The 21581-nt window shown below is 41.5% G+C and overlaps 1 long non-coding RNA gene across 1 annotated transcript; it reads right to left on the bottom strand.

Annotated features, from left to right (window-relative positions):
- Positions 1–1639: 1639 nt before the first annotated feature.
- LOC308529957 lies at positions 1640–3592 on the bottom strand. Its single transcript, XR_013996810.1, has 2 exons — positions 3165–3592; positions 1640–1860 (listed from the first exon to the last, which is right to left on the bottom strand). It is a non-coding gene; the product is annotated as an uncharacterized lncRNA (long non-coding RNA).
- Positions 3593–21581: the final 17989 nt, after the last annotated feature.

Here is a 21581-nt window from a genome sequence, read left to right as displayed (position 1 = left end):
GATCAAAGATTCACTCTCATCATTGATGTTTCTATCTCTCTCTCACTCCCCTTCCTCTCTGAAATCAATTAAAAATATATTAAAGAACAAAACAAACAAATAAATGGGTCTAGTGTAGTGTTACAGAGCCTGAGAGTTCAGGGTTTTAGGGCCTGGTACAAGGACCATCTGGTTAGCCAGCATTCCTCATGGCAGGCTCAGTATGCTTAGTCCTAGAGTCTAGGGACCTAGACAATAGGTTTTCTGATGCTGTGCAGATCTTTGTGTCCTGTACTGAATGACTTATGCATTTCTTAAAACCAATAATCTTTATCATAGACACAGAAAAGTACATTGATCAATATAAGATCATTGTGCTCTTGAAAAATAAATCTAGCAAAGGAAGCATATGGCATAAGGAGAACTCAAAAATGTGTCCTTTTCTTTCATTCATTAGCTCTGCAAATATTTGACACCCCCTATATACTATATGGAGAGTTGTGTACTATAAAAAGGGCAGTGTTATAAAGGGTGTTGCCTCATCCTTCAAATAAGTAGAGTATCAACTATAGCCTCCCAGGATTGGCTTTTTAAAAAAATATATTTTTATTGATTTCAGAGAGGAAGGGAGAGGGAGAGATAGAAACATCAATGATGAGAAAATCATCGATTGGCTGCCTCCTGCACACCCCACCCTAGGGACTGGGCCCGCCACCAGGACATGTGCCCTGACCAGGAATTGAACCATGACCTCCTTGTTCATAGGTTGATACTCAACCCCTGAACCATGCTGGCTGGGCAGGATTGACTTTTCCTGTCTACTTTGCCACCAGAGTTATCTTCTTTCTAGAGAGATTTGATGGTATTGCTCTCATCCTTACAATCTTTAGTGACTCTCTATCTCATCGTGAGACACCTAATATCTCCGGTAGGAGATATTGACCGGTAGTGCTTAACCTCAATTTGACCATTAGACATGCCTCCCTCCCCAATCTGTACTTTGAAATATGAGTAAGTTCTCAACATTTAATATTTCAATTTTTCATATAAGCTGAATTTCTAGCATCTCTGTAGAAATTGAAGAATGGACATTCCACACCATTGGCATTGACTATCCCATTCTGGCAGAGAATATATTCTCCAGGTTGCCACAGCTCCCACCACTGCTCATGGTCGCAACTTGGTCTGCTTTGCTCCCTTAGATCCATGCTTGGCCCAAGGTATACATAATCGTTTGCAATCCTTCATGGATCGGATCATGACTAAACTCAAGAGCATGTCTGCAAGGCCCTTCACAATTTGGAACTGCTTGGTTTCATCCTTCACAAAGACCCCATGTTCTAGCCACCCTGAATTCCTAAACAAGCTTTGTCCTCCTTAGTGCCTTTTCTTGTGCTGGTCTCTCTGCTTGGCATATCCTTCTTCCATCTTCTATTTCTGCCTAGAGGAGACTCACTTATTCTCAAGACTTAGTTCAATCCTCTATGGAACTTTTCGGAATCCTGCCAGAGGGTTATTTGCTTCTTCCTAAGTGTTCTCATAGCACTTTGTGCCTCTATTAGCATTGCAATGACTTTTTCTGTCTGTCCAATTGGAAAATGTGTTTCTAGAAGAGAACTCTTAATCATCTCCATATCACCCTTACAAGAGTGCCTACATCTAGTAGATACACATGAATATTTATTGAATGAACAAAAAGATGGATAAATGAATGAATGAATGAATACTTCCAGGAGAAACTTTTTGTTATAAGGTTTTCAGGTTTACAATAAGAAAAGTAACTACTCAAGATTAAATCTCAAATTTTGATAATGATAATGACATCTTCAGATAACAGTTCTTAAAAGCTCCTGTTCATTGTATCCTTTCCAGAAAGTAAGTCTAGAGAAAATAAAAAAAAATATATAGTATTAGTAAATATATAGTGACTTAAAATTGTTAAGAGCATCACTGTGGGAGTGATTAGGGTAGTGCTGCAAAGAGAGAATAGATGGTGAAAAGACATCACAACATATCTCCCTATAAGGCTAGTGGTCTCTCTGGCAATGTTTACCTGGAAGAATGGCACATTTGGGCCACAAAGTGGCAGGAAATGATCATGTAGCTGCAGGCTATCCTGTGGAAAAGGGTCAGCATGGTAGTCCTTAGAGATGTGCACCATAGCTCTCTCTGTTTGGGCACAAGGGAGGCTGCACTATCTGGCCTTATTGTAATGATTCCATGGAGCCAATGCAACTAGTCCTTGTCAATAGCTATGAGTCCAAATAACACACGCAGGTCACTTCTGGCCATAGCATTTAAATGTCAGCATGAGCCTCTTCAAAGTGATCTTTATTGTCATAGCCACATGAAACATTCAAGATGGCAACTGTCCCATCAGCCTGGGTCCCTGAATTAGGAGACGCGGAACAGTTCAGCTGATGTGCACTGGACTAATAGTATGACCAAGAAAACAACTTTGGCTGCTATAGGCCACTAGAACTTGGAATTGTTTGTTACTCTGGCATAATATAGCCTATCCTGATTAATAAAATAGATTTGCTCTGTTTTCCTGCAAATGACAGAAAAAGACTAATGGTTGTATGTTTTAGGAAGACCAATTCTGTGCAATTTAAGAAAATGTAATATTGAAGTGTGCAAAGATGAAATAAATTGCTTAGGATTTTATGCTTTAATTCACACAATATACGTTGAACTCTACAGTGTGTTAAATATTCTCTACCTAAAACCTCTGCCTTTATGGAAGTGAGTGGTGAGCTCCTTTTCACCTAAGATGTTTGCATTGATGGCCCCTAAAGTTTTGCCCGGACAAATTAATTTAAAAAATACCCTCCAATCCAGAGTTTCAGGATGTCTATGTCCTCTGGTCTAAAAAAGAAAAAAAATCTATTTTCTCAAGCATTCCTTTGATTCAAACCATTTATTGATTTATCGAGTTGTCTTTTCAAATTTTAATGTCATTTTCCCAGCAAATAAGTTCCTTGAAGGCCAGTACTGTTTTATCTCTCCTTTGCATCTTTCTCATGCTATTTAGTAGGCAATATTTTATTGTCTATTCTCTGAGGAATATAATCAGCTTTTGATACTAGTTATTATTATTTGATCGGTTTCAGATTTACTTGTCTTTCAACTATTTGTTAGATTTGGACTTATAAAAAAAAAGTCTAGGAATACAAATGTATTACCTTAATAACTTTCAGGAGAAAATGCCTTCTTTTTCTGAAAAAAGAAAAAAAAAAGCCTTAGCTCAGTACTATTGAATTTGTGGCCAATTACAATATTTCATTAACATCTTAATTCAGTAAGCATTTAATGTATTCCTACTATGTGCCAGGGGGCAAGGTTTATTCAAGATTATCAAGATAATGTTACTTAATACCCTTTACCCATCATTACACACTTTTATATTTTAATAGAGTCTATGATCTCTCTGTACAAAGCCATTTGGAGGGAAGCAAATGCAAAAGGTTGGGGCAAAATATTCCCTTCGTTTAATTCAGGGGAGCACCTTGAATTCTGAGGGCTTAATTGATAACTTGGGGGGATAGACCAATATGTAAGTGTGTGCAAGGGAGAAAAAAAACCCTTTTATTTTTTTTGTATTTCAGTTTCTGTTAAGGTTCATTTCAGGCTTTTAAAATTGGAGAATCAGCTGCCTGCTACAAGAAATTGCTAATAAGCAGTAATTAAAGACTGAGGATTTATTTATTCTTTCCATTCCAAACCTGATGTCATTCCCAGATGGAAATATTGGTACTGGTTAGGCAATTCAGCATTTTCGGAAACTAAGGCAGGATTTGGTGTCTCCTGGGCCCTGCAGGGGAAGAAAGTGATCCAGGAAAGAAAACTTGTTTTTTCGCATCATAATCATTTACACATTTTTTTTTTTGCCCTGCTTTACAGAACCAGGAACTGCGGTGGGCACCTGTGTCTTAAAAAAAATGAGGGCTATTTCTCTAAAATAAACTTTTCATATTCTTATGTCTTTGGAATTGTTGCCTCCGCCTAAAATGACAATCAGCTGGAAAAAAGACGGATACATTCCAGTGAATTCAATACCCATTGATAGAAAAGAACTGGCAGATGAGAAAGCAGCATGAATACATGGGCGACTCTCCTTTATTTAGAAAACCCACACCAAAATACAGCACCGTTGACGTATTTGTTACCAGGGCTTGAAAGTAGAATCCGCCACTGTGTAAGATAAAATAAGACTGCACGGATGTCAGGATTTTCCCAGTGTGCTTTATTCATAGACATTTGACAGGGAGGACCTAACAGAGCTTTTAGGAAAAAGCTGAATTCTCAGCCCACAGTCACTTTCCAGGAACTTCACTGTAAACTGTGTTCCAGGCTAGCGGGATGGAGATCTTAGCAATCGCCCTCCTGCTACCATAGTTTCCTTCTTGGTAAATACAATTATTTATGGGGGTTTAATGAGAGAGCAAGCCTTGTGTGAAAGGAACTCAAGAAAGTGCAGCTTCTAAAAATACACTGAGGCGGCTCTGCAATTCTTATTGTTACGAACTGAGGTTTTGCAGTTCAAGCCCTGAACCTAACAACTACACACACACACACACACACACACACACACACACGAAGAGAAAAAGTAAAGACTATATTGTTGTTGTTGTTTTTCCCTTTCTGCAATCCCCTTACACTTTGAGTAAACAGTAGTAATTTTCTGTTGTCATACTCAATGCAAATTTTCCAAAGGCGACACAACACAAAAACAAAAGACCTGTTAGCTTCCTTAGAGTTGGGGGTGGGGGTGGGGACGGATGGCAAGAGGAGAGGGGCAAAGTTGAATTTCCGTTTCACCTTAGCTGGGGTCCTGAACCTCCAGTCACCCCTGATCTTGCAGAGGTTTTTGGAGTTTCAGGCCCCTTTGGGGTACATCCCCTCGCCCCCTCATCACTGGCCCTCTTTGCTTCCAGCTTTTGGAGAAATTGGACCTCAGCTTAGGCGTCTTTCTTCCAGCGAGTAGAAAAGTACAGCTGCCGATGGGAGGATAAATAGTAAACAAATGGCCAGGGGTCCACTCCTCTTCCTTCCGCCACGTGCTCCTCAGTTGGGGTGCAGCGCTCCTGTATGGGCTCCTAAGAGGGGCGAGGGTGAAGGGAGATGGACAGAACAGGCTGTGAGGGAAGGAGGCCCTCTAGGAAAGATCGTCTTCACTGAACATTGAAGAGAAAAAAATTGGCCCACATGCCCCTAGTGGGGAGTGATACATCCCACGCAGGCTGGGGGCGGGGGGGGGGGGGCGGCGAGCGTCGGGGCCTCTCACCTGACTTCCTCCTCCGCTGGCACACTCTGCAATCACCCCCCTGTTCCCCCTCAAAAAAAAAAAAAAAAAAAAAAAAAGCCCAGCCAAACAACGAACAACAAGAGGAAGCCGCAGGCGGCAAGAGGAGGGGGTGCGCGAGGTGGGGGCCCGGGAGAGGTGAGAGGGGAGGGTTGGCGGGCGTCGAGAACCGCGCCGCGCCCCCCAAGCGCACTCCAAGGCGCCCACACTTACCCCTCGCGGCTGAGGGTCCGATCTTCGGTGCCAATCCCCGTGCGCGCCCCTCGCCCGCCCTCGCCCCTCCGGCCCGCCGCCCCCCGACACCCCGGCCGGCGCGCAGGGAGGGAGCCTGGGAGCAGCGCGCGGCGGCAGCGGCTCGGGCTCGGCTCGGCTCGGGCTCCGGCGCGCCCGGTGTGGCCGGCGGCCGCCGAGGCTCCGCCGCCAGGGGGAGAAGCCGGGGCGGGCGCAGGGGAGGCGGGCCGGGCCCTCGCCTCGCCGCCCCGCCGGCCAGCCCGCGCTGCACCAGCTCCGAACCAGCGGCGACGCAGGGTCCGCGGAGCCCCGGGGCGCAGCGTGCGGGGCGGAGGAGCGCGGCTGGATGCGCGCGGCGGGTGGCTGCGGGCTCCCGCGGGGGGCGCCCGGCCGCTCCTGGGCGCCTCCAGACTGCGGGCGCGGCGACCGCCGAGCCCAGAGCGGCTCCCGCCGGCCCCTTCCCCCTCCCGCCCCCGCCCCCGCCCCCTCCTCCCCCCCCCCCCCGTTAACATCTCCTCCCTCCCCCCTTCCCTTCCTTCCCTCGGCCCCGCGCGCTCGCTAGCTCGCTCCTCGCCTCGCTCTCCCCTTTAAACGCCCACTTCGGATGGGGAAAGAAGACAACTTGAAGTCAAGTTGCAATTAACTTCCGCGGCAGCCGCAGCTCCGGCGGCGGCGGCACCAGAGGCAGAAGCCGCCGCCTCGGAAGTCCGACGCCGGTGCGCCTGCCCGGGGAGCCGTTCCCGGTCTCCGGCCCGCACTCGACAGCCACCGCCGCCCCCAGCGCCCATGCCTGAGTGAGTTCTGCTCCTTTGCCTCTCTTCTCCTCCCGACTCTTGCTCTTTCATCTCTGTCTCTCTTTTTTTTTTTTTTTCCGGGATGGATCCAAACTTCTTTGTAGCACCCACTCATGGCGCCCCTGGTTGGGGCGGCTCGGCTCCCCTCTCGTGGGCGCTGGCGGCAGGGGTCTGTCGAGCCCCTTCTCGCCCGCGCTGCCGGATCCAGGCGTGGGCCGGTAGAGTGGGGGAGAGCACGCGGGATGGGGGACTCGGGGATGCCCGTCGTCCTCTCCCAGGGTGTGGGCACACCTGCCCGACAGACCCTGGCTGAACAAACTCCTTCGGGTCATCAGCGCGACCCCTTTTGGAAGAGGAAAGGGGAGTAGAAAGGACCGAAGGAAGCCTGCGGAGACAGGGAGAGCCTCCCGGTGCCCCTCCGAGCCCGGCTGGCAGAAAGGTGCCCCGAGGAGGACGCTGGGGAGTGGGAACGCTCCCCGCCGGCTCGCCCGTCAGCTCAGCATCCTTCCCCGGTCCCTCTCCGCCTTCCTCCGCCCCCCGCCCGCGCGGCTGGCAGGGAGCGGCGGCGGCGGACAGGGACCTGGGAAGTTTGTGGCAACTTCTCCTTCCCGGGAACCACCCGGGCGCCGGGGCGCTCCAGTTGGAGCCGGGAGTTTGAAAGCCGCGGCACTCGGCGTTGGCAGTCCTCGCTGGCTGTAGTGAGGCCGGTCCTGAAGAGACTCCTGGAGTGAACGTGGGTTTGGAGATGGGCTGGAGGAAGGGAGAGGTGCTGCCCTCCTCGCAGGGACGGAGACATCACTGAGCAGCCACCACGGGGTCTCCCTCCTGCGGTCCCGACCCGAGCGTGGCGGCTCTCTCCGTGCGCCCCGCCGCCGAGGCTCCCCGGGCGGCGGAACGTGGGCTTGGGCAGCCACCGTGAGAGGGACGATGCAGGCAGGTGGCAGGTCCAGGAGTGACACGCGCGTAGCGGGGAAACGCACAGAGCAGGACCCTTGGGTGACTCCAGAATACCGAGAGGGACGAGGGCTCTTGCTGGAGGTCTTGGCACGGACCTCCGCTAGGGCATTGCAAATTCCACTTACAAGTGTCAACCACAGGGCCCCTTCCCAAAGTGCCCTCGCTGGCAACTTTGACCTCTGGGCCCTTCCTCCGTGAACTTTCTCAGCGGCATTCCGCATTTCCAGGCGAACGGTGTAACGCTTGGACTTCACGTGGTTGTAAAAGAGGGAAAACAGAAAGACGTCCGGTTTTCAGGACCGAACCTGGGGTTCCATGCTTGCCTCCTTGGAGGCCAGGCCACCTGACTTTCCCTAGAGGACAGAGTAGGGGGTAAGAATGAGTAAAACTACACTGCTTGGTGCCAGGTTTTGTTCGGAGCAGTTCCTGAAATCTACAGGGTTTGTGCTGCTGACCCAGTCACTCATCCCGCCGAAACTTTATTGAAATTTACACCCTGTCTAAAGTGGATTTTTCTGAGATATCAGGAATGGAAGATTTATTCTATAGTCAAATGTAGCTGCAACACCTCTCCCCCCCCCCCCTCCCTCCCTACTAAGACTGGAGAAAAACAAGGTTGAGGTGTTTGCTCTACAAACCTTTAATCTGCTGTGTGGTACTGGTGCTATGATTTAGCAGCAGTTCTTTATTTCTATTGCATATTATTTTAGTAGAACAGTAGTACATTCATATACTGGCTGCTCCAGTCTGCTGGCAAACATTAGCATTCAAGCTTACATTTTTGACAAATGTGCAGACAGGAATAGCATGAATAGGCATCTTAAATATTAACAACCTAAGCATCTGTTGTGAAACAAATTTAATATATTTACTCTGTTTTTCTCACATTGTTAGAAAAGGTTATAATAAGTGCATAATTTCAACTTTAGTTTGCAGAAGTAACTGGCTGCATCTTTCACTACCTCTCCAAGTGTTTAACACAATCACCAGACATAAATACTTTAATTAACTTGGTTAGGCACATTATTAAATAGACTTTAAACAATGTGCATACTATGTAACAGTAGCAAAATATGTATCGCATTTCTGCATATTTTAAATGACTATGCATTTTATAAATATACCAGGCATGTTTATTCTTCATCTCCATTTGACACTTATTACTTCATGTTTTTTTCTAATGGAAACAATATTTTAAATGTAGAGTTGTTCAGTCATATGCAATACATAATATGTAAACAGTAGCTATAAAATACAAAGCACTGTTAAATTTGAGCATGGCTACATGTAACAAGATCGTACAAGAGAAATAAAAATCACTGCTCAATTTTGTATTCCTTTCTGAATAATGAATACAAATGATGTCTAATAAAGAACAAATAGGGATTTCCCTCCTAAAGTACTAGTGCCTTAAAATGTGTGGGGGGTAGGAGGGATGGAAGGGAGGGGGAAGATAAAGAAAACATAAAGAACTTCCCAAAGTCTGAATAGTTATTTCCAGAATCAATGCATTCCTCATTTTCCCACAAGCTGAAATATGTAATAAATAATAGTTCTTTGTATGTAAAAGTATTCAAAAGGAATGCCTTTTGTTTAGTTGTTGTAATAAATTAATATATTCTTTGGTTGATAATCTACAAAAGTGGGTCTTTTGTTTCTCAGCATCTTAAACAAGAACAACCACAAAATGAATATTGGCTTATTTCTGCAAAGAAGTCTGTTGCCAGCTATGTGAACCTGCGAATTAATAAGATGTGATTTGCTGAGTGATGGTTAAGAAAGACTACATTAAGTTGGCAAAGACGGAACTATCTGGAGGAGGTTTTGAATTATTTTTTTCAGGTGACAGGTTGTGGATTGTAAATTAGGCCTAAAAGGTCAGGTGACAGGCACCTGTTCCTCATTATTGTAAAAATCTTCTGGTTACAAACTCTATTAAGCTAAAGACAACATGGATATACAGTAGGGACTCTATAAAGCACTCTAGTGGCTTGTCATCTGCTCTGTAAATTTCCAAAAGGGCCATACATAGATATGCCCTGTACACAAACACATCATTTCTTTCAAGATGTGTTGTCTTGGATGACTCTTACTAGTACTTGGGATTGGCGAAGTATGTAAAATAAATACATGTCACTGAATCAATCTTCAGACCATATCTAGACATGTTGTAGTCCAATGCAAACATATTTTTAAACCCTTCTTTTCTCTTTACAGTCCATTGATTAATTATCAGAATTTCTTCATGTTTTAAAGAACAGCCTCCCCAAATTGCCTTGTATAGTTTTTAGATCAGATATGTTCCCATTTTAAATGATGCCATGAAATATTTTGCTCAGTACTTGTATGTAAGGAGAAAATTAGTTGCTATCTACTGTCATAGCGTTGTGGCATATAGAAAATGGGAAGAAAACCACATTTTATATGAATGCTGTTAGGAAGCACATCGTCATCCGATCCTCAAGCTTGTCACTTCTCTCAGCAGAGCTCAGTAATGTTTCTGTTAGAATTAAAGAGTATGATCTGATTTGCATGAATGGCTTACCTTTAGATATTTCAGGGGGCAGAAGAAGCATACATATTGGATGGACCTAAATAGCACAAGGTGACAACAAAAGTAAAGGTGCCAGTTGCTTTTAATTAGCCAAGGAGGAGGATTTTGAGTAAATTCTGTAATTCAGATGATAAAATTCTATATTTAATTTTGTTCTTTTCTCTCTCTTTTTTGGTTTTGTACAGTTATTGCTTATTCTATTAAGTATTTGGCTTTAGTATTTGTGGTCAGATTACAGAGCAGTCATTACCCTTGCTTTTCAAATTGATTTGGTTTCCAAACTCCAAAAGTCTGGGATGATTTTAACAAATTGGTTTACATTTTGACAGAACAGAGTTAAGTTAATTAATAGATCAGGCACGAAAAATCCTCCACGGTAGGGTGTATTTTCTGGTAAAATGAAAGTTATGTTTCAGTATGATGAGCATCAGGCTTCAGTAATCTGTTCCTCGTGTGGAATGAACACTTCCTACTTCGAGCTAGCAGGCACCTACTGTTTATTTACGCTGCATTAAACTGACAGCTCAGCAATCAGAGGAAAAATATTACTTACCTTCCTGAAGTAAGTACCAGTTTATAGGTTAGTGCACGTATTTATATTCCTGTCACCACTAAATAACGGCTCTGTCTCCATTTTAATATCTACCTGTGCTATAATCCAGGGCCTCAGACTCTTCCCGGTTGGGGGTAGGGGTCGAAAGCAGGTTTTCTTATCATTTCCCAATGGCATAACCTTAGAGAAAAGTATTTTCATCTCTGTCGTGTGAGAACCAGCTGGAAGAAATGTTACTTTACATACCTCAGCTATAACATCAGAACCCCCAAAGAATCTGCATGCCACTTAAAATAGTCATCTGTTAGAGCAACCTCAGGACAAATACGTTCAAACACATTCAAGTGTGAGTTTTCTAAATTGACTTTCTACCAAGTTCCAAATAGGTTACTTAAACGCTTTGATTACTTAGATAATAACTTTGATAAAGTGTCTTCCCTCCCAAGTCTTAGATGGAATGTCTCAGTTTTTACTGGAAATCTTCAAATATAAGTACAAAGTAGGGCTCATTGATTGCTCGATACTGTTGGCTTCTCTCTGAGAATATTCTTGCCTCCTTTCTTGTTATTCTGTCAACCTTAAGATATGGGTGATTTCAACTTCCTTGTAATACTAAATGAATTTGTTGTTTTCTTTTACAATTAAAATCCCTTCTCTTTCAAACTCCTGGAAACATCAAAACACTGCTAAAGTTGAATTCTAAAACTTATGGTTAACTTGAGAAAATGCTTATTTTCACTTATATTCTATAAGTCCCTCTTATACTCATCGTCTACACACTGTCAGTCTCTCATCACATATCTCATTGACATCAGAGCAGAATATGGTCTTAATACAGCATATAAATCAAATTTGTTACACAAGGTTCTTCTGCTTCTCTATACCAAAGAAAGAGTGTCTACTATGGTAATTTATATATCGTTCCTAAGTGCTATTCTCAATGGTAAGTCTATTTAAACTTGATGTCTTCATAGAATGTGATCAGCACATTAACACACATTATTTAATACTTTTGAACTTATGCCAGTGGTACCTTTTGCTGTTTATTTCTTTTAAAGTCTTTTTAAGATCAGATATTTCATTTCAGAGTAAATAGATAAAGATTGCGTGTCTATGTATTCAGGGTGAGATTTAGTAGCAAAGCATTTCTCCAGCATATTGGCCTATTTTTTTATCCTTTCAAGTTATTCTTTATCACTTCCACTGATGTTGCTGTCTGAGGCTTGGTTCGTAATAGCAATTCTAATCATCTCTTTCAATGGACTTTCAAACATGTATTTCAGTTGAGGCAGTGATCTAGTTAGGTTATGTGAGATGGAAATGAGTTAGCTGCTACCCTGGCACTTATGTCCCTAGATTCTCCTGAAATTTCAGTCCCGTTATTTGACATTGGGTTGTGAAGTGTCTTGTAATCAAAAATTAAGACGTGGTTCAGTTTCCAGTGGAGGGAAGATCTTTGCTGGATGAAACGTTGAACTGTGCAATCTTTTATGATGCTTGCCACTCGTTTTAGAACCTGCCTGTGACTGCACACATTTTGAGTACCTCTGGCTGCAGGTACTCAAATGAAGCTGAAATGCTTGTAGAAGAAGCGGATGTCAGGCTGCACCTGGTTGTGCCTTTATAAGAATGTCTGTAGATCTGCATTGCCCCCCCTTTCTCTACCCCTCCCCCCCAGGTGTGCAGGAAGTGGAGGGCGTTGTACAGGGTGAAGTGGGTGGACTCTACCCAGAGCTATGACCTGATTTGTGACGCACCCTCAGAACTGCAGTTAATGGTCCAACTGCTTCACAGGCAACTGGTAACCACCTCATTTGGGGATGCTTCTGCCTTGCTAGCACTGCCAGACAGAACTTCCCTCACTGGTCACCTCACCAGAGCCTACTTTTTGACAGCTCTCTTGTAGGGCTAGATTCAGAGAGCAGCTTCTGATACCTGGAGGGTAAGTGCCAGAAACATTCCTGTCCATTCCATGTGGAGAAGCAGGGCTACAGCCACGGGGAGGGACAGGCGTTGAGTGTCTGGGGGGAGGTCTCTGTGTTGGAATGTCGCTTTTTCTCAGCTAGAGATGATTTGAGACCAGATACCAACACAAATTTTTCAGTGGGCTTTTTTCTTTGGGGGGGGGGTGGGGGGGGTGGCAAAATAGGGTAGGAAGCTCCCATGGGAAGTTGCTAGACTGATCTTTCCTTGAGATATTTAAAGAAAAGGGAATTCTTGAGATGCAGTTTTTTCCAGGAAGCCAGGCATAGAGTAAACTCGATTGCTAGATGTTCCTTTCTAAGTCTTCCTCAATGGTTTCTGTAATGCTGTTAAGAGCATGTAAATGAGAATTTGGCCTTTTAACGTTTATAATGTTAAGGACTTTAAGGTAAAAGAGGTTTTATGTTATGAATATTTTATTGTAATAATTATTATAAATAAAATAGAACCCCGTGTACACGGATATCCTTTGACATGGAGATAGTCTTGAATATAGCAAATCCATAATTAGCTGTTTGATGTTGGATGCAATTGAGTTTTCCTGTTCCAGTGAACCAGACAATGGAAATCATTGGGAATTAACAACGCGGCTATGTGATTCTTGATAAAGCTAACCTTCTGTCCCCATTCAAGTATTTTATCAGTGAATGAGGGGGCTAAACTAAAATGCTTATTACACTTGTAAATTTTAAGAGGATGTACGGAATTGGTAAAAGAATCCCAGTGTTTTCCATTGTGTCTTTGCCCATTGAAGTGATGCCTAGGTATCCTATTTAACGTTAGTTAGACAGATTTCTCCAGACTCTGGGAGGAAATAACAATATTGCAATCGCTGTGCTTTATAAAACAAATCTTAGAGGTGGGCTCTTTTGGGCGGTTGAAAAAGACTCAAAAACAATTTAGAACATTATCTCAAAAGTCAAAAAATGACAGCCTTACTTTGTATGCAGTCATTGTATTTTAATAATACTGTACGCTTATTAGTGTTATTAGAGCAGTAGACAGTTAATTACAGCCTTTTCTGAGACATGTTAACTCTATATTAACAGCCATGTAAAAAAAAAGAAAGAAAGAATGATGTATATGCTTACCTACAAGCTGCTGCTTGCTAGACTCTTGAAAATATCCTTTGAGAATGTATGCAGTCACATTGTGGTCCAGAATCATCAAAATGGTTTCTACTAAAACAACTGAATTTTAGAACTTTTCACTGGGATACAAAATTTTCTCCCTTTTCCCCCCTCTTTTCTTGTAATGGGTATTGGTTGGATCACTTTTGCCAGTAGCAGAAATTGCTGTCCCTCAGCAGTTTTTATCTTTCCCACATTATATTTTGAGATGCCTGCGTTTTCTTGTTTTCTGATGACTTTGGCCAGCCCACACCATGAAAAGCTTATGGAGTTGATTGAGTCCCTCTTAATACTTGTACTTTGTGGAATCATTTTAGTCACTGTTCCTTGATCCAAGTTACGTTTGCTTAAAATGCTCCAAAACCTGATACTTAAGATACATGTGAGCAGTTGATCACAGCAGTAGTTCTAAGACTATTTTATTTTCCAGATTTCAAACCTGGGTTTTGCTGTGGCTTTTGGCATGGCAGAACAATGGGGGACTACCCAGAGGAGTTTGAAGCGGAACTTCGCCTTACTTAGACAATTGTATCAAATTGGTTAACTCTGTGAATTCCCTTGGTTAATCTGGACACGTAGACCTTGAAGCCATGTAATATAGCACTTAAAATGGCACTAGTATTCCCAACTTGATGATTTTTTAGGTGCTGCTTATATTTACTTCAAGAAGACATTAAACTACAAAAAAGAAATTCTCTGTAAGGTGCATGTCTCTGTTATATAAAATAGGAAAAAGTTCACAGTCAGTGTCCTGTGCCTTGCATAGTGAGCACTCATTAAAGATTTGCTAAATTAATAATAAAACAGAGAATTTAGCTTGTGCTGCAATAATGATTTAATGGGGGAGGGACCTTTCTCTCTAATTTTCTGTTTTTACTGGGGTTATCTGAACACTTAATCTGCACATGTCCGGCTTTCTGGATAATTGAATGTTTTTCTTCTTTAACTATGTGCTCTGTCATTTTTTTTGACAGTAGCACTAGGGTCTGTTTCATCCTCATTGTCTGACCTCAAGGATTAGGAGAAGTATCTCTGTTCAGGTCTGTGGTCCTTTGGTGTTTGGTTGTGGTAACAAATTGTATTAGAGTCAACACAGAGCCATCCCCTAGGTGTATACAGTTAGGCCACAATGGACTTGCTGATATTCTGGGGCCCAAAATACTATTTACCAGTGGCCCGAGGCTGACGGGCCTCTCCCTAATCTTTCCTACAATAATGATTTTGTCCAGGGTCCCATTGCAAAAATATGAGCCATGGTTGCTGCATACAAATATATTTTTCATTGTAACTCTATGTATTGCACTTTTAAATGTTTTAAGATTTAGGGTATTTATATTAATGGAAATTTCACTCTATTCCTTTAAATTGATACTAGAGTTCCAAAGGGGTTGTATTAGCTGCATCTAAAACATTCTGAAAAGTTCTGGGCATTCTAAGAAAGTTATCTAAAAAACACACTTCCTCTTTAAATTTATTTTCTTTTAAAAACATGTGTGGGGCTATTTTGCAAGACAGTCCTATTTAGTTACAGAAAGGAAAGTATTCTTAAGCGGTACACTGCTGTGTGGCCTATTCCATTATCACGCACATTCTGTCTCTTTAAAAACAGTCTCCTCTATTTGCCCTATTAATTGTTGATATGTTGCCATCCACGAGACAAAAATTAGAGCTGTAATTAAATAATCATGTGATGCTCCTTAGTGCCAGTGAGAGCAAACTCATTTTTCCAGGCCCTGATGGTCACTGATTATTGTATTACTACTGGCTTGCCTTATTTTTTTCTTCATGATTCTCTATCTGTAGATTACCTAACTGCTGTCCTTCTCTTCAAAATTAAAGAAAGTAGACAACATTCAGCCAGTTAATTGGCTAGACGTCCTCAGAGATGTAAGGTAGACATACCTTTTATTTGCTTTTGGTCACCTGGCAGGTTCTTTTGGGAGGCTACATCAGTGGTGTGGTTGCCTGCCATTTAATTTACACTGGTGTTTTGGCTGGGATGGAGGCATATGGGGAATGCCAGGAGAATTACAAAAGGAGCTGGGTATTAAAATTCAGAAATGATTAAAATTGAAATAAAAGGATGCTGCTTCTTTGCCAGTACTCTGGCAGTCATAATGACACATAGAGATTAGTTTCCACCTTCATCTTTTCCTTCTTTCTCATTTCCTCTTGTTTATTGTTGACACATTTTCCTTATGTCTGCCTCCCATCTCTGTATCTTTTCGCACCATTATGGATTCCTACTTCTCTCTCTTTCCTTAATCAGGGAGAAGCCTACTTAACCTTATTATAACAATAACAGAATAGGTTATTAATATTTAATATGCACATGATTAAAATTTCTCTCCCTTAAACATAGGTCAGCTGTATTATTATTAACCAGCATGTAATTTTTCGTTTAAAATATTCTTCTTCTGCCCTTGCTGTTTCTGAAATGTGTTCTACTTTAGTAGTGATTTAATACCTAATGTTTGGAAAACTGTGGTGGGCTAGTGAGAAAAGAACTTACCAGTCATGGATAATCAATTATGCATGAATTCAGATGTAACAGATGGAATCTGGTGAGTTAAAGTTTCTCTTTGCCTTAATGCGTTTTTTTTTATTTGTTTGTTTGACACCTGTCTCCTATATAGATAAACATCTCATGTAACAAGTGAGAAATTTTCTTATATATTTATATTCTCTTTCAAGTGAACTTGATTTTTTAAAGAGCAGAGAATTTTTTATGTGGCCTTAAAGATGATCAGATTCTTTTCCATCACTTTATAGGTACAGAACCTGATCCTGTTTGACCTATGAAGGTTCACTCAGCTAGCTAGTAGAGGAAGGAGCAAGCCCCAATCCAGGCTCTCTGCCTTCTGTCCACTACTTTACCCACTGTCATTTATCCTCTTTTGTGGGAGTTGCTTAATAATAGAGGAGCTACACTAACTCTGGGTCTTAAAGAATTTCTAATGAAGACTGTGGTAGACTAGTTTCAAATTGTGTGATCTTCTGTCTGAAGACATGCAAACAGTACCTGTGAACATATATCATATTATGTTGAATGCATGTTATGTCCACATTTACTCATACCTGGATATTGGCCAAACAATTGAATTTCCCAAATCTATAGAGAATGCCCCAGCATTTGGTTTATATCCTAACCTGCCGCACATGCCTTTACACTTGTAATGTTGTAAATTTTTAGTGACAAAACCCCTTCGTGCAAAGCAAACTAATTTTTGAAGCCTTGTATCTTCATAGAGATATAAATTTAATTTTAGTTAAGTATAGTGTGAATGTATAGTGTTTTTTTTCAGTTGTAGAAATAATACAATGATGGGGATTGTCCATCTTTAAAGCAATACAGTCACAAAACAGTTTCAAGCTGGTCCCCATCAAGATTTTTTTCATAAATATGCTGTTTGTTTCTCTCAAGTGTATTCATGTGTATATATTTTTAAAATACACATGAAAATAGTCTTTACAGAATAAAAATAAATGATTAAAAAATAGCCTAAAGGCTCACTTGTTCTGTTTTTATAGTTATACAGAAGCATTATTTATCAACTTTTTGCTTCATATCAGCTGGAAATTTGCATATATATTTATAGTTCATGTTAGTTACTTAATGAATTAAATTCCACAATAAACACACTAATAGACACCTGAAAAATAGGTAACTTGATATGTCTAGCTACAGCTATACTGTGAAACTATGTTTGTAGTATTTTATTTATGCTTTTATACATAATAAATAATTTTAGTTTGGCTTTCTATGTATTAATGTCTCTTAATCTTGAATCAAAAATATATAAGTAGGTATGAACTTCTATAAGATATAATTTACATATGAATTTCCAATACATTAAAAACTCATTCATAAAGAAGTTCCCTAATGTAAAATAAATATGAAATCAGTAAGAATAGATGATAGGAAACAGAATACAGGACAATATGTTATAGAAAAAGATAATATAAATTATTGCATGCTGAATACTTTAATCCTAATTATCATCACTAAAAAGTGACTGGAAATTAAATTTGAAAGACTTTTATGCCTAATTCTTATTTAAAATCTGAATTTGAAGTCTTTATACAGAGACCTTTTATAAATTATTACATAGACTAAATTCATACAATTGTTACACATCTGGGGCTGTACTGCATAGAAATGTTCATCACTCTTAAGTACTGTTAATTGGAAGGGTCTACTATTTTAGGAATATAGTTAATTTTTACTCATTTGAAAAACATCCAAAAAGAATTTTTGGACTTTAGGTACTCTTGTTTGTTTATGTTTCATTCTCATCTTTTGCAAAAATACAATAGTACAGAATAAAATCTGAAAAGAGAACAGTTTTCTTGCATTATAGGACCATCAAATTACCTACTTTGGGTGGGATCTTGGTCTCTAATTACAAATCCATGTTAATTATCCTTGGGTCAGGTATTCATCATAGGAATTAATTATCTTGCATAGGCTGGACTGTGGCTGTTGGCGGGTAAGGACAAAGCAATGGAAGGTTGTCGGTGAACACAGGGTTGTTTAGTGTGTTGTAGCTCATTGTTCTCCTTGGCATGATATTTTCATGATAATATATATATCTGCCAAACTTAGGAATAGGTAAAAGATTGGTTTGTTTTAGTTTTTTTGTTAAAATTTTCTAAATTGGGGTAAGAGATGTATAACATAAAATATGCCATTTTGACAATTTTTAAGTGCACAATTCAGTGGCATTAATTCTATTCACACTGTTGTGGAACCATCAACACAATCTGCTTCCAAATCTTTTCCATCATCCCCAATAGAATGTGCTTTACTTCTGAATTAACGTCTCCCTTGCTTCAACAAATCTCAAGTATTGCGGTGGAAGGTAGTCCCCGTCCAGGTGTGATACAGTTGTTTCTGGTGGTGGCTTTGCTTTCTGATGGACAACTCCTGTCCGTTGCCTTGTGGTGATGGGCACAGCAGTACAATATCAGAAACTCCCTTTGACTGATACTCCTCCCACAGATCTGAACTAGGATTCAGGTGCATCAGATCCTCAAACTGTTTCTCCTCCAGTTAAGCCAGGAAAGATTAGTGATGACATTCGCATCACTAAGAAGATTTGGTTATGTCTTGGCTAAACCAGTTGATTGGGAATAGGCTGCTGTTTGACTTTGTTGGAATTAAAATCCCCTGAGCTTCCCGAGAGTATTACATGGCAGCTAGCGCTGTGAGGACCTGTCACTGGCTCTTGGGAATGGACGACGTGAATACTTCAGTTCTGCTTAAGTGCAGTGACTTAGTCTGGAAATAAGTGGAACAGTTTTCAGCTGTTCCAGGAGAATCTCACTCCAGGCTGAAGTTTTTTTCGGGAGAAAACTCATGCTCAACTATGTTGACAAAAGAAATAGAGGAAACTGGGATGCTTCTGGCTCCAGTAAATAATAGGCTGGTTTTAGAACTTTACTTCCATGTGTAATTTTGTGGTTAGTCACTTCTGTCTGTGATGGTAAATCACATACTTTTACAGGATTTCTGGCACCTTAGTAAATCTCAAGCAAGTGCAAAATGCTAATTTATCTTGGTTCCTCAAATGGCATTTCTTTAATCGACAAATCAATGATCTAATAGCTTGCTCCCCCCCCCCTCCACTTTTTTAATTTAGTGGCTTGCCTACACATATATTTCTTAAATTTTGGAGAGAGTGCTGGTTCCTAGCACAACTTTAACTTTTCCAAGTGAACTCAGGATTGGGTTAAAAACTTCATTTGAGGATGCCCTAGCAGGTATATTTGATTTTCTATCTTCAAAATATTACCTAACCCAGTGGATGCCAATTTGGGCTGTAATTGGAATCACCCTGGGAGCTCTCAACAACTGAATGCCTGGCCATTGCAGTGGGGTGGAGCGTGGACATCTGGCTTATGGAAGGAGCTCCTCAGGTGATGTTAACCTGAAGCCCATTTTGGGAGCCACTGAGCTAACTTCTGATCCTGGCACCTGGCTTTACTTTCTAAGACGGCAAGACTCTTCCTAAGACTGCATATAAAAGGAGTTCTAGGGTTCCTTCCCTGTGATGGCTGGCACTTGTGAGAGACTCCAGAAATACAGAGGTAAATATTTAACACCCTCAGGGTGCTCACAGACTTGCAGTTTGGAGGGGCAGACATGTAAATATGGAATGTCACACTGAAGGACAGGTGGTATGATGGAACATCAAGAAGGATGTAAGGAAAGCTGGAGAAGGCTTTGGACAGAAGAGTGGAATCAAGCTTCATACTAAGAATATGGCAGAAGGGAGGCCCCAGGTGAGAAGCAGGAGGAAGGGCACTCCAGCAGCAATTCCGGGGGGGAAAATGAGGCAAGCTGAAACTGTAAGCATTCTGGTGGTGATATCGCCACTAGAGGACTCAATGGCCCTCACAGGAATCCTTCCCTCTACCTACTCATTTTTCGGATCTAAGTCTAGATAGAGATACCAGTTTTGATGGAGTTATTACCGTTGTGTCTTAAGGTTATGATCCATACTGATATCTATGGAAAGGAAGATAGCTTTCAAATTTTTCCCCCAATACATTTTTGCTAAAAAAAAAAAAATAAAATTGGGAGTGAGGGTTGTAATATTTCTGGGTAAAAGGCCCAAATAGTTTGTCAGGTTCTAGAAGCCAACTACAATGGTTGTTCTTTTCCCTTACCCAGTTTTCCTAAAATTAGCATTAAACATTGGCCTCCCTTTGCTCGGCTTTCATAATGACCTTTTTCTATTAAAACCATATCACAAATTACCGGTGGGTATTTACATCCACCCCAATGTAATTAGGAAACAACTCTTGATCACTATCAGTCTGGCTATAATGGAAACCCCACCTATTAGGGGAAAAAACACAAAGAAAAAAACCTTGCCCCATATTTAGAGTTGATTATCATTGCTCTGTTATCTCCCCTGAAACATATTCAAGCTTCTTGCTGTTATTTTCTGCGGTATACCATTATTTGTTTGGTATCTGGATGCCTCCCAGTTTGAGTAGGTACCTACATTAAAGCTTCCAAAAGACCCATTTCTAATGGCAGCTATGCGCTTATGTAATGTGGGGGTAGAAGCGAGGAAGGGGAATGACTTTGTGACTTTTAACTTCGCCTATGAGCTATTGAAATGCTCATGGAAAGCAGCATTTAGGGTAAATGCATATTATTCCAAATGTACTGCAGGACCCTTTCAAATACAGACGGGCTAGAAAGTCGTCTTAAATTCATGTCCAGTGGCACACAAACCTCATTGCATGCAACTTTACAGATCTATGGGCTAATTCTAAAATGGAAAATGATTTCCATTTGGACATTACAGGATGTCTAAAAGCCACTCAGCACCTCTAAGACTCCTGACCAGGCCCTGGATTTACTTAGTCATCTTTAGAGAAGTTCACTAGATAAGTGCTGTCCAATAGATCTTTCAGCAATGGTGGAAGTGTTTTATATCCTACACTGCCCAATACCCACCTAGAGCTATTCAACACTTGAAATGTGGGACTCAACTTGTCAGTTTTATTTGATCTCAGGGAATTCAAATTTAAGTGATATAGCCACCTTCCCCACCGTTACTTCCTTTTGCAATTCTCTAGAAGGAATTGTGACTGCAATTAGCAGCAGGAGTTGGTTGCTAGTGACACTGAGCTTTTTGCTCTCATTTATTTATTCATAATGTAAATATTGCAAGGGCCGCATATGAATTCCTGGTAATGTGGCAGTGAGCAAGACGCGTGGTCTCTGTTCTCAGAGGGCTTACAGTCTAGTGTGGGAGACATTTATTAACCCAATAACTATCTAGCTCGTTAATTGATTAAAGACTGTGATGATTTACAAGAGAGAAATGCTAGAGGCTATGAGAGTATAAAATGGGGGCTATACTTTCTTGTCAGATTAGTCAGAAAGTTTAATCAGAGTTTCGTTTGTTCACCAAAACAAGAAAAGCATGAGACAGCTTCCCTTCCCCAAGTTCAAGGCTGGGTCAAGCTGGCTGCAGGACCCAGGGCTCTCAGAGTAGAAGTGTGCCTTGCCATGACCTTCAAAGATGTGGGGTCTGTCTGATTAAGCTGCGTGCATAGCCACACTGCAAACTTC

This window comes from Myotis nattereri, assembly GCF_964212035.1.
Source record: "Myotis nattereri genome assembly, chromosome: 14".
Taxonomy (NCBI): domain Eukaryota; kingdom Metazoa; phylum Chordata; class Mammalia; order Chiroptera; family Vespertilionidae; genus Myotis; species Myotis nattereri.
This window is presented reverse-complemented; position numbering and strand designations above follow the sequence as displayed.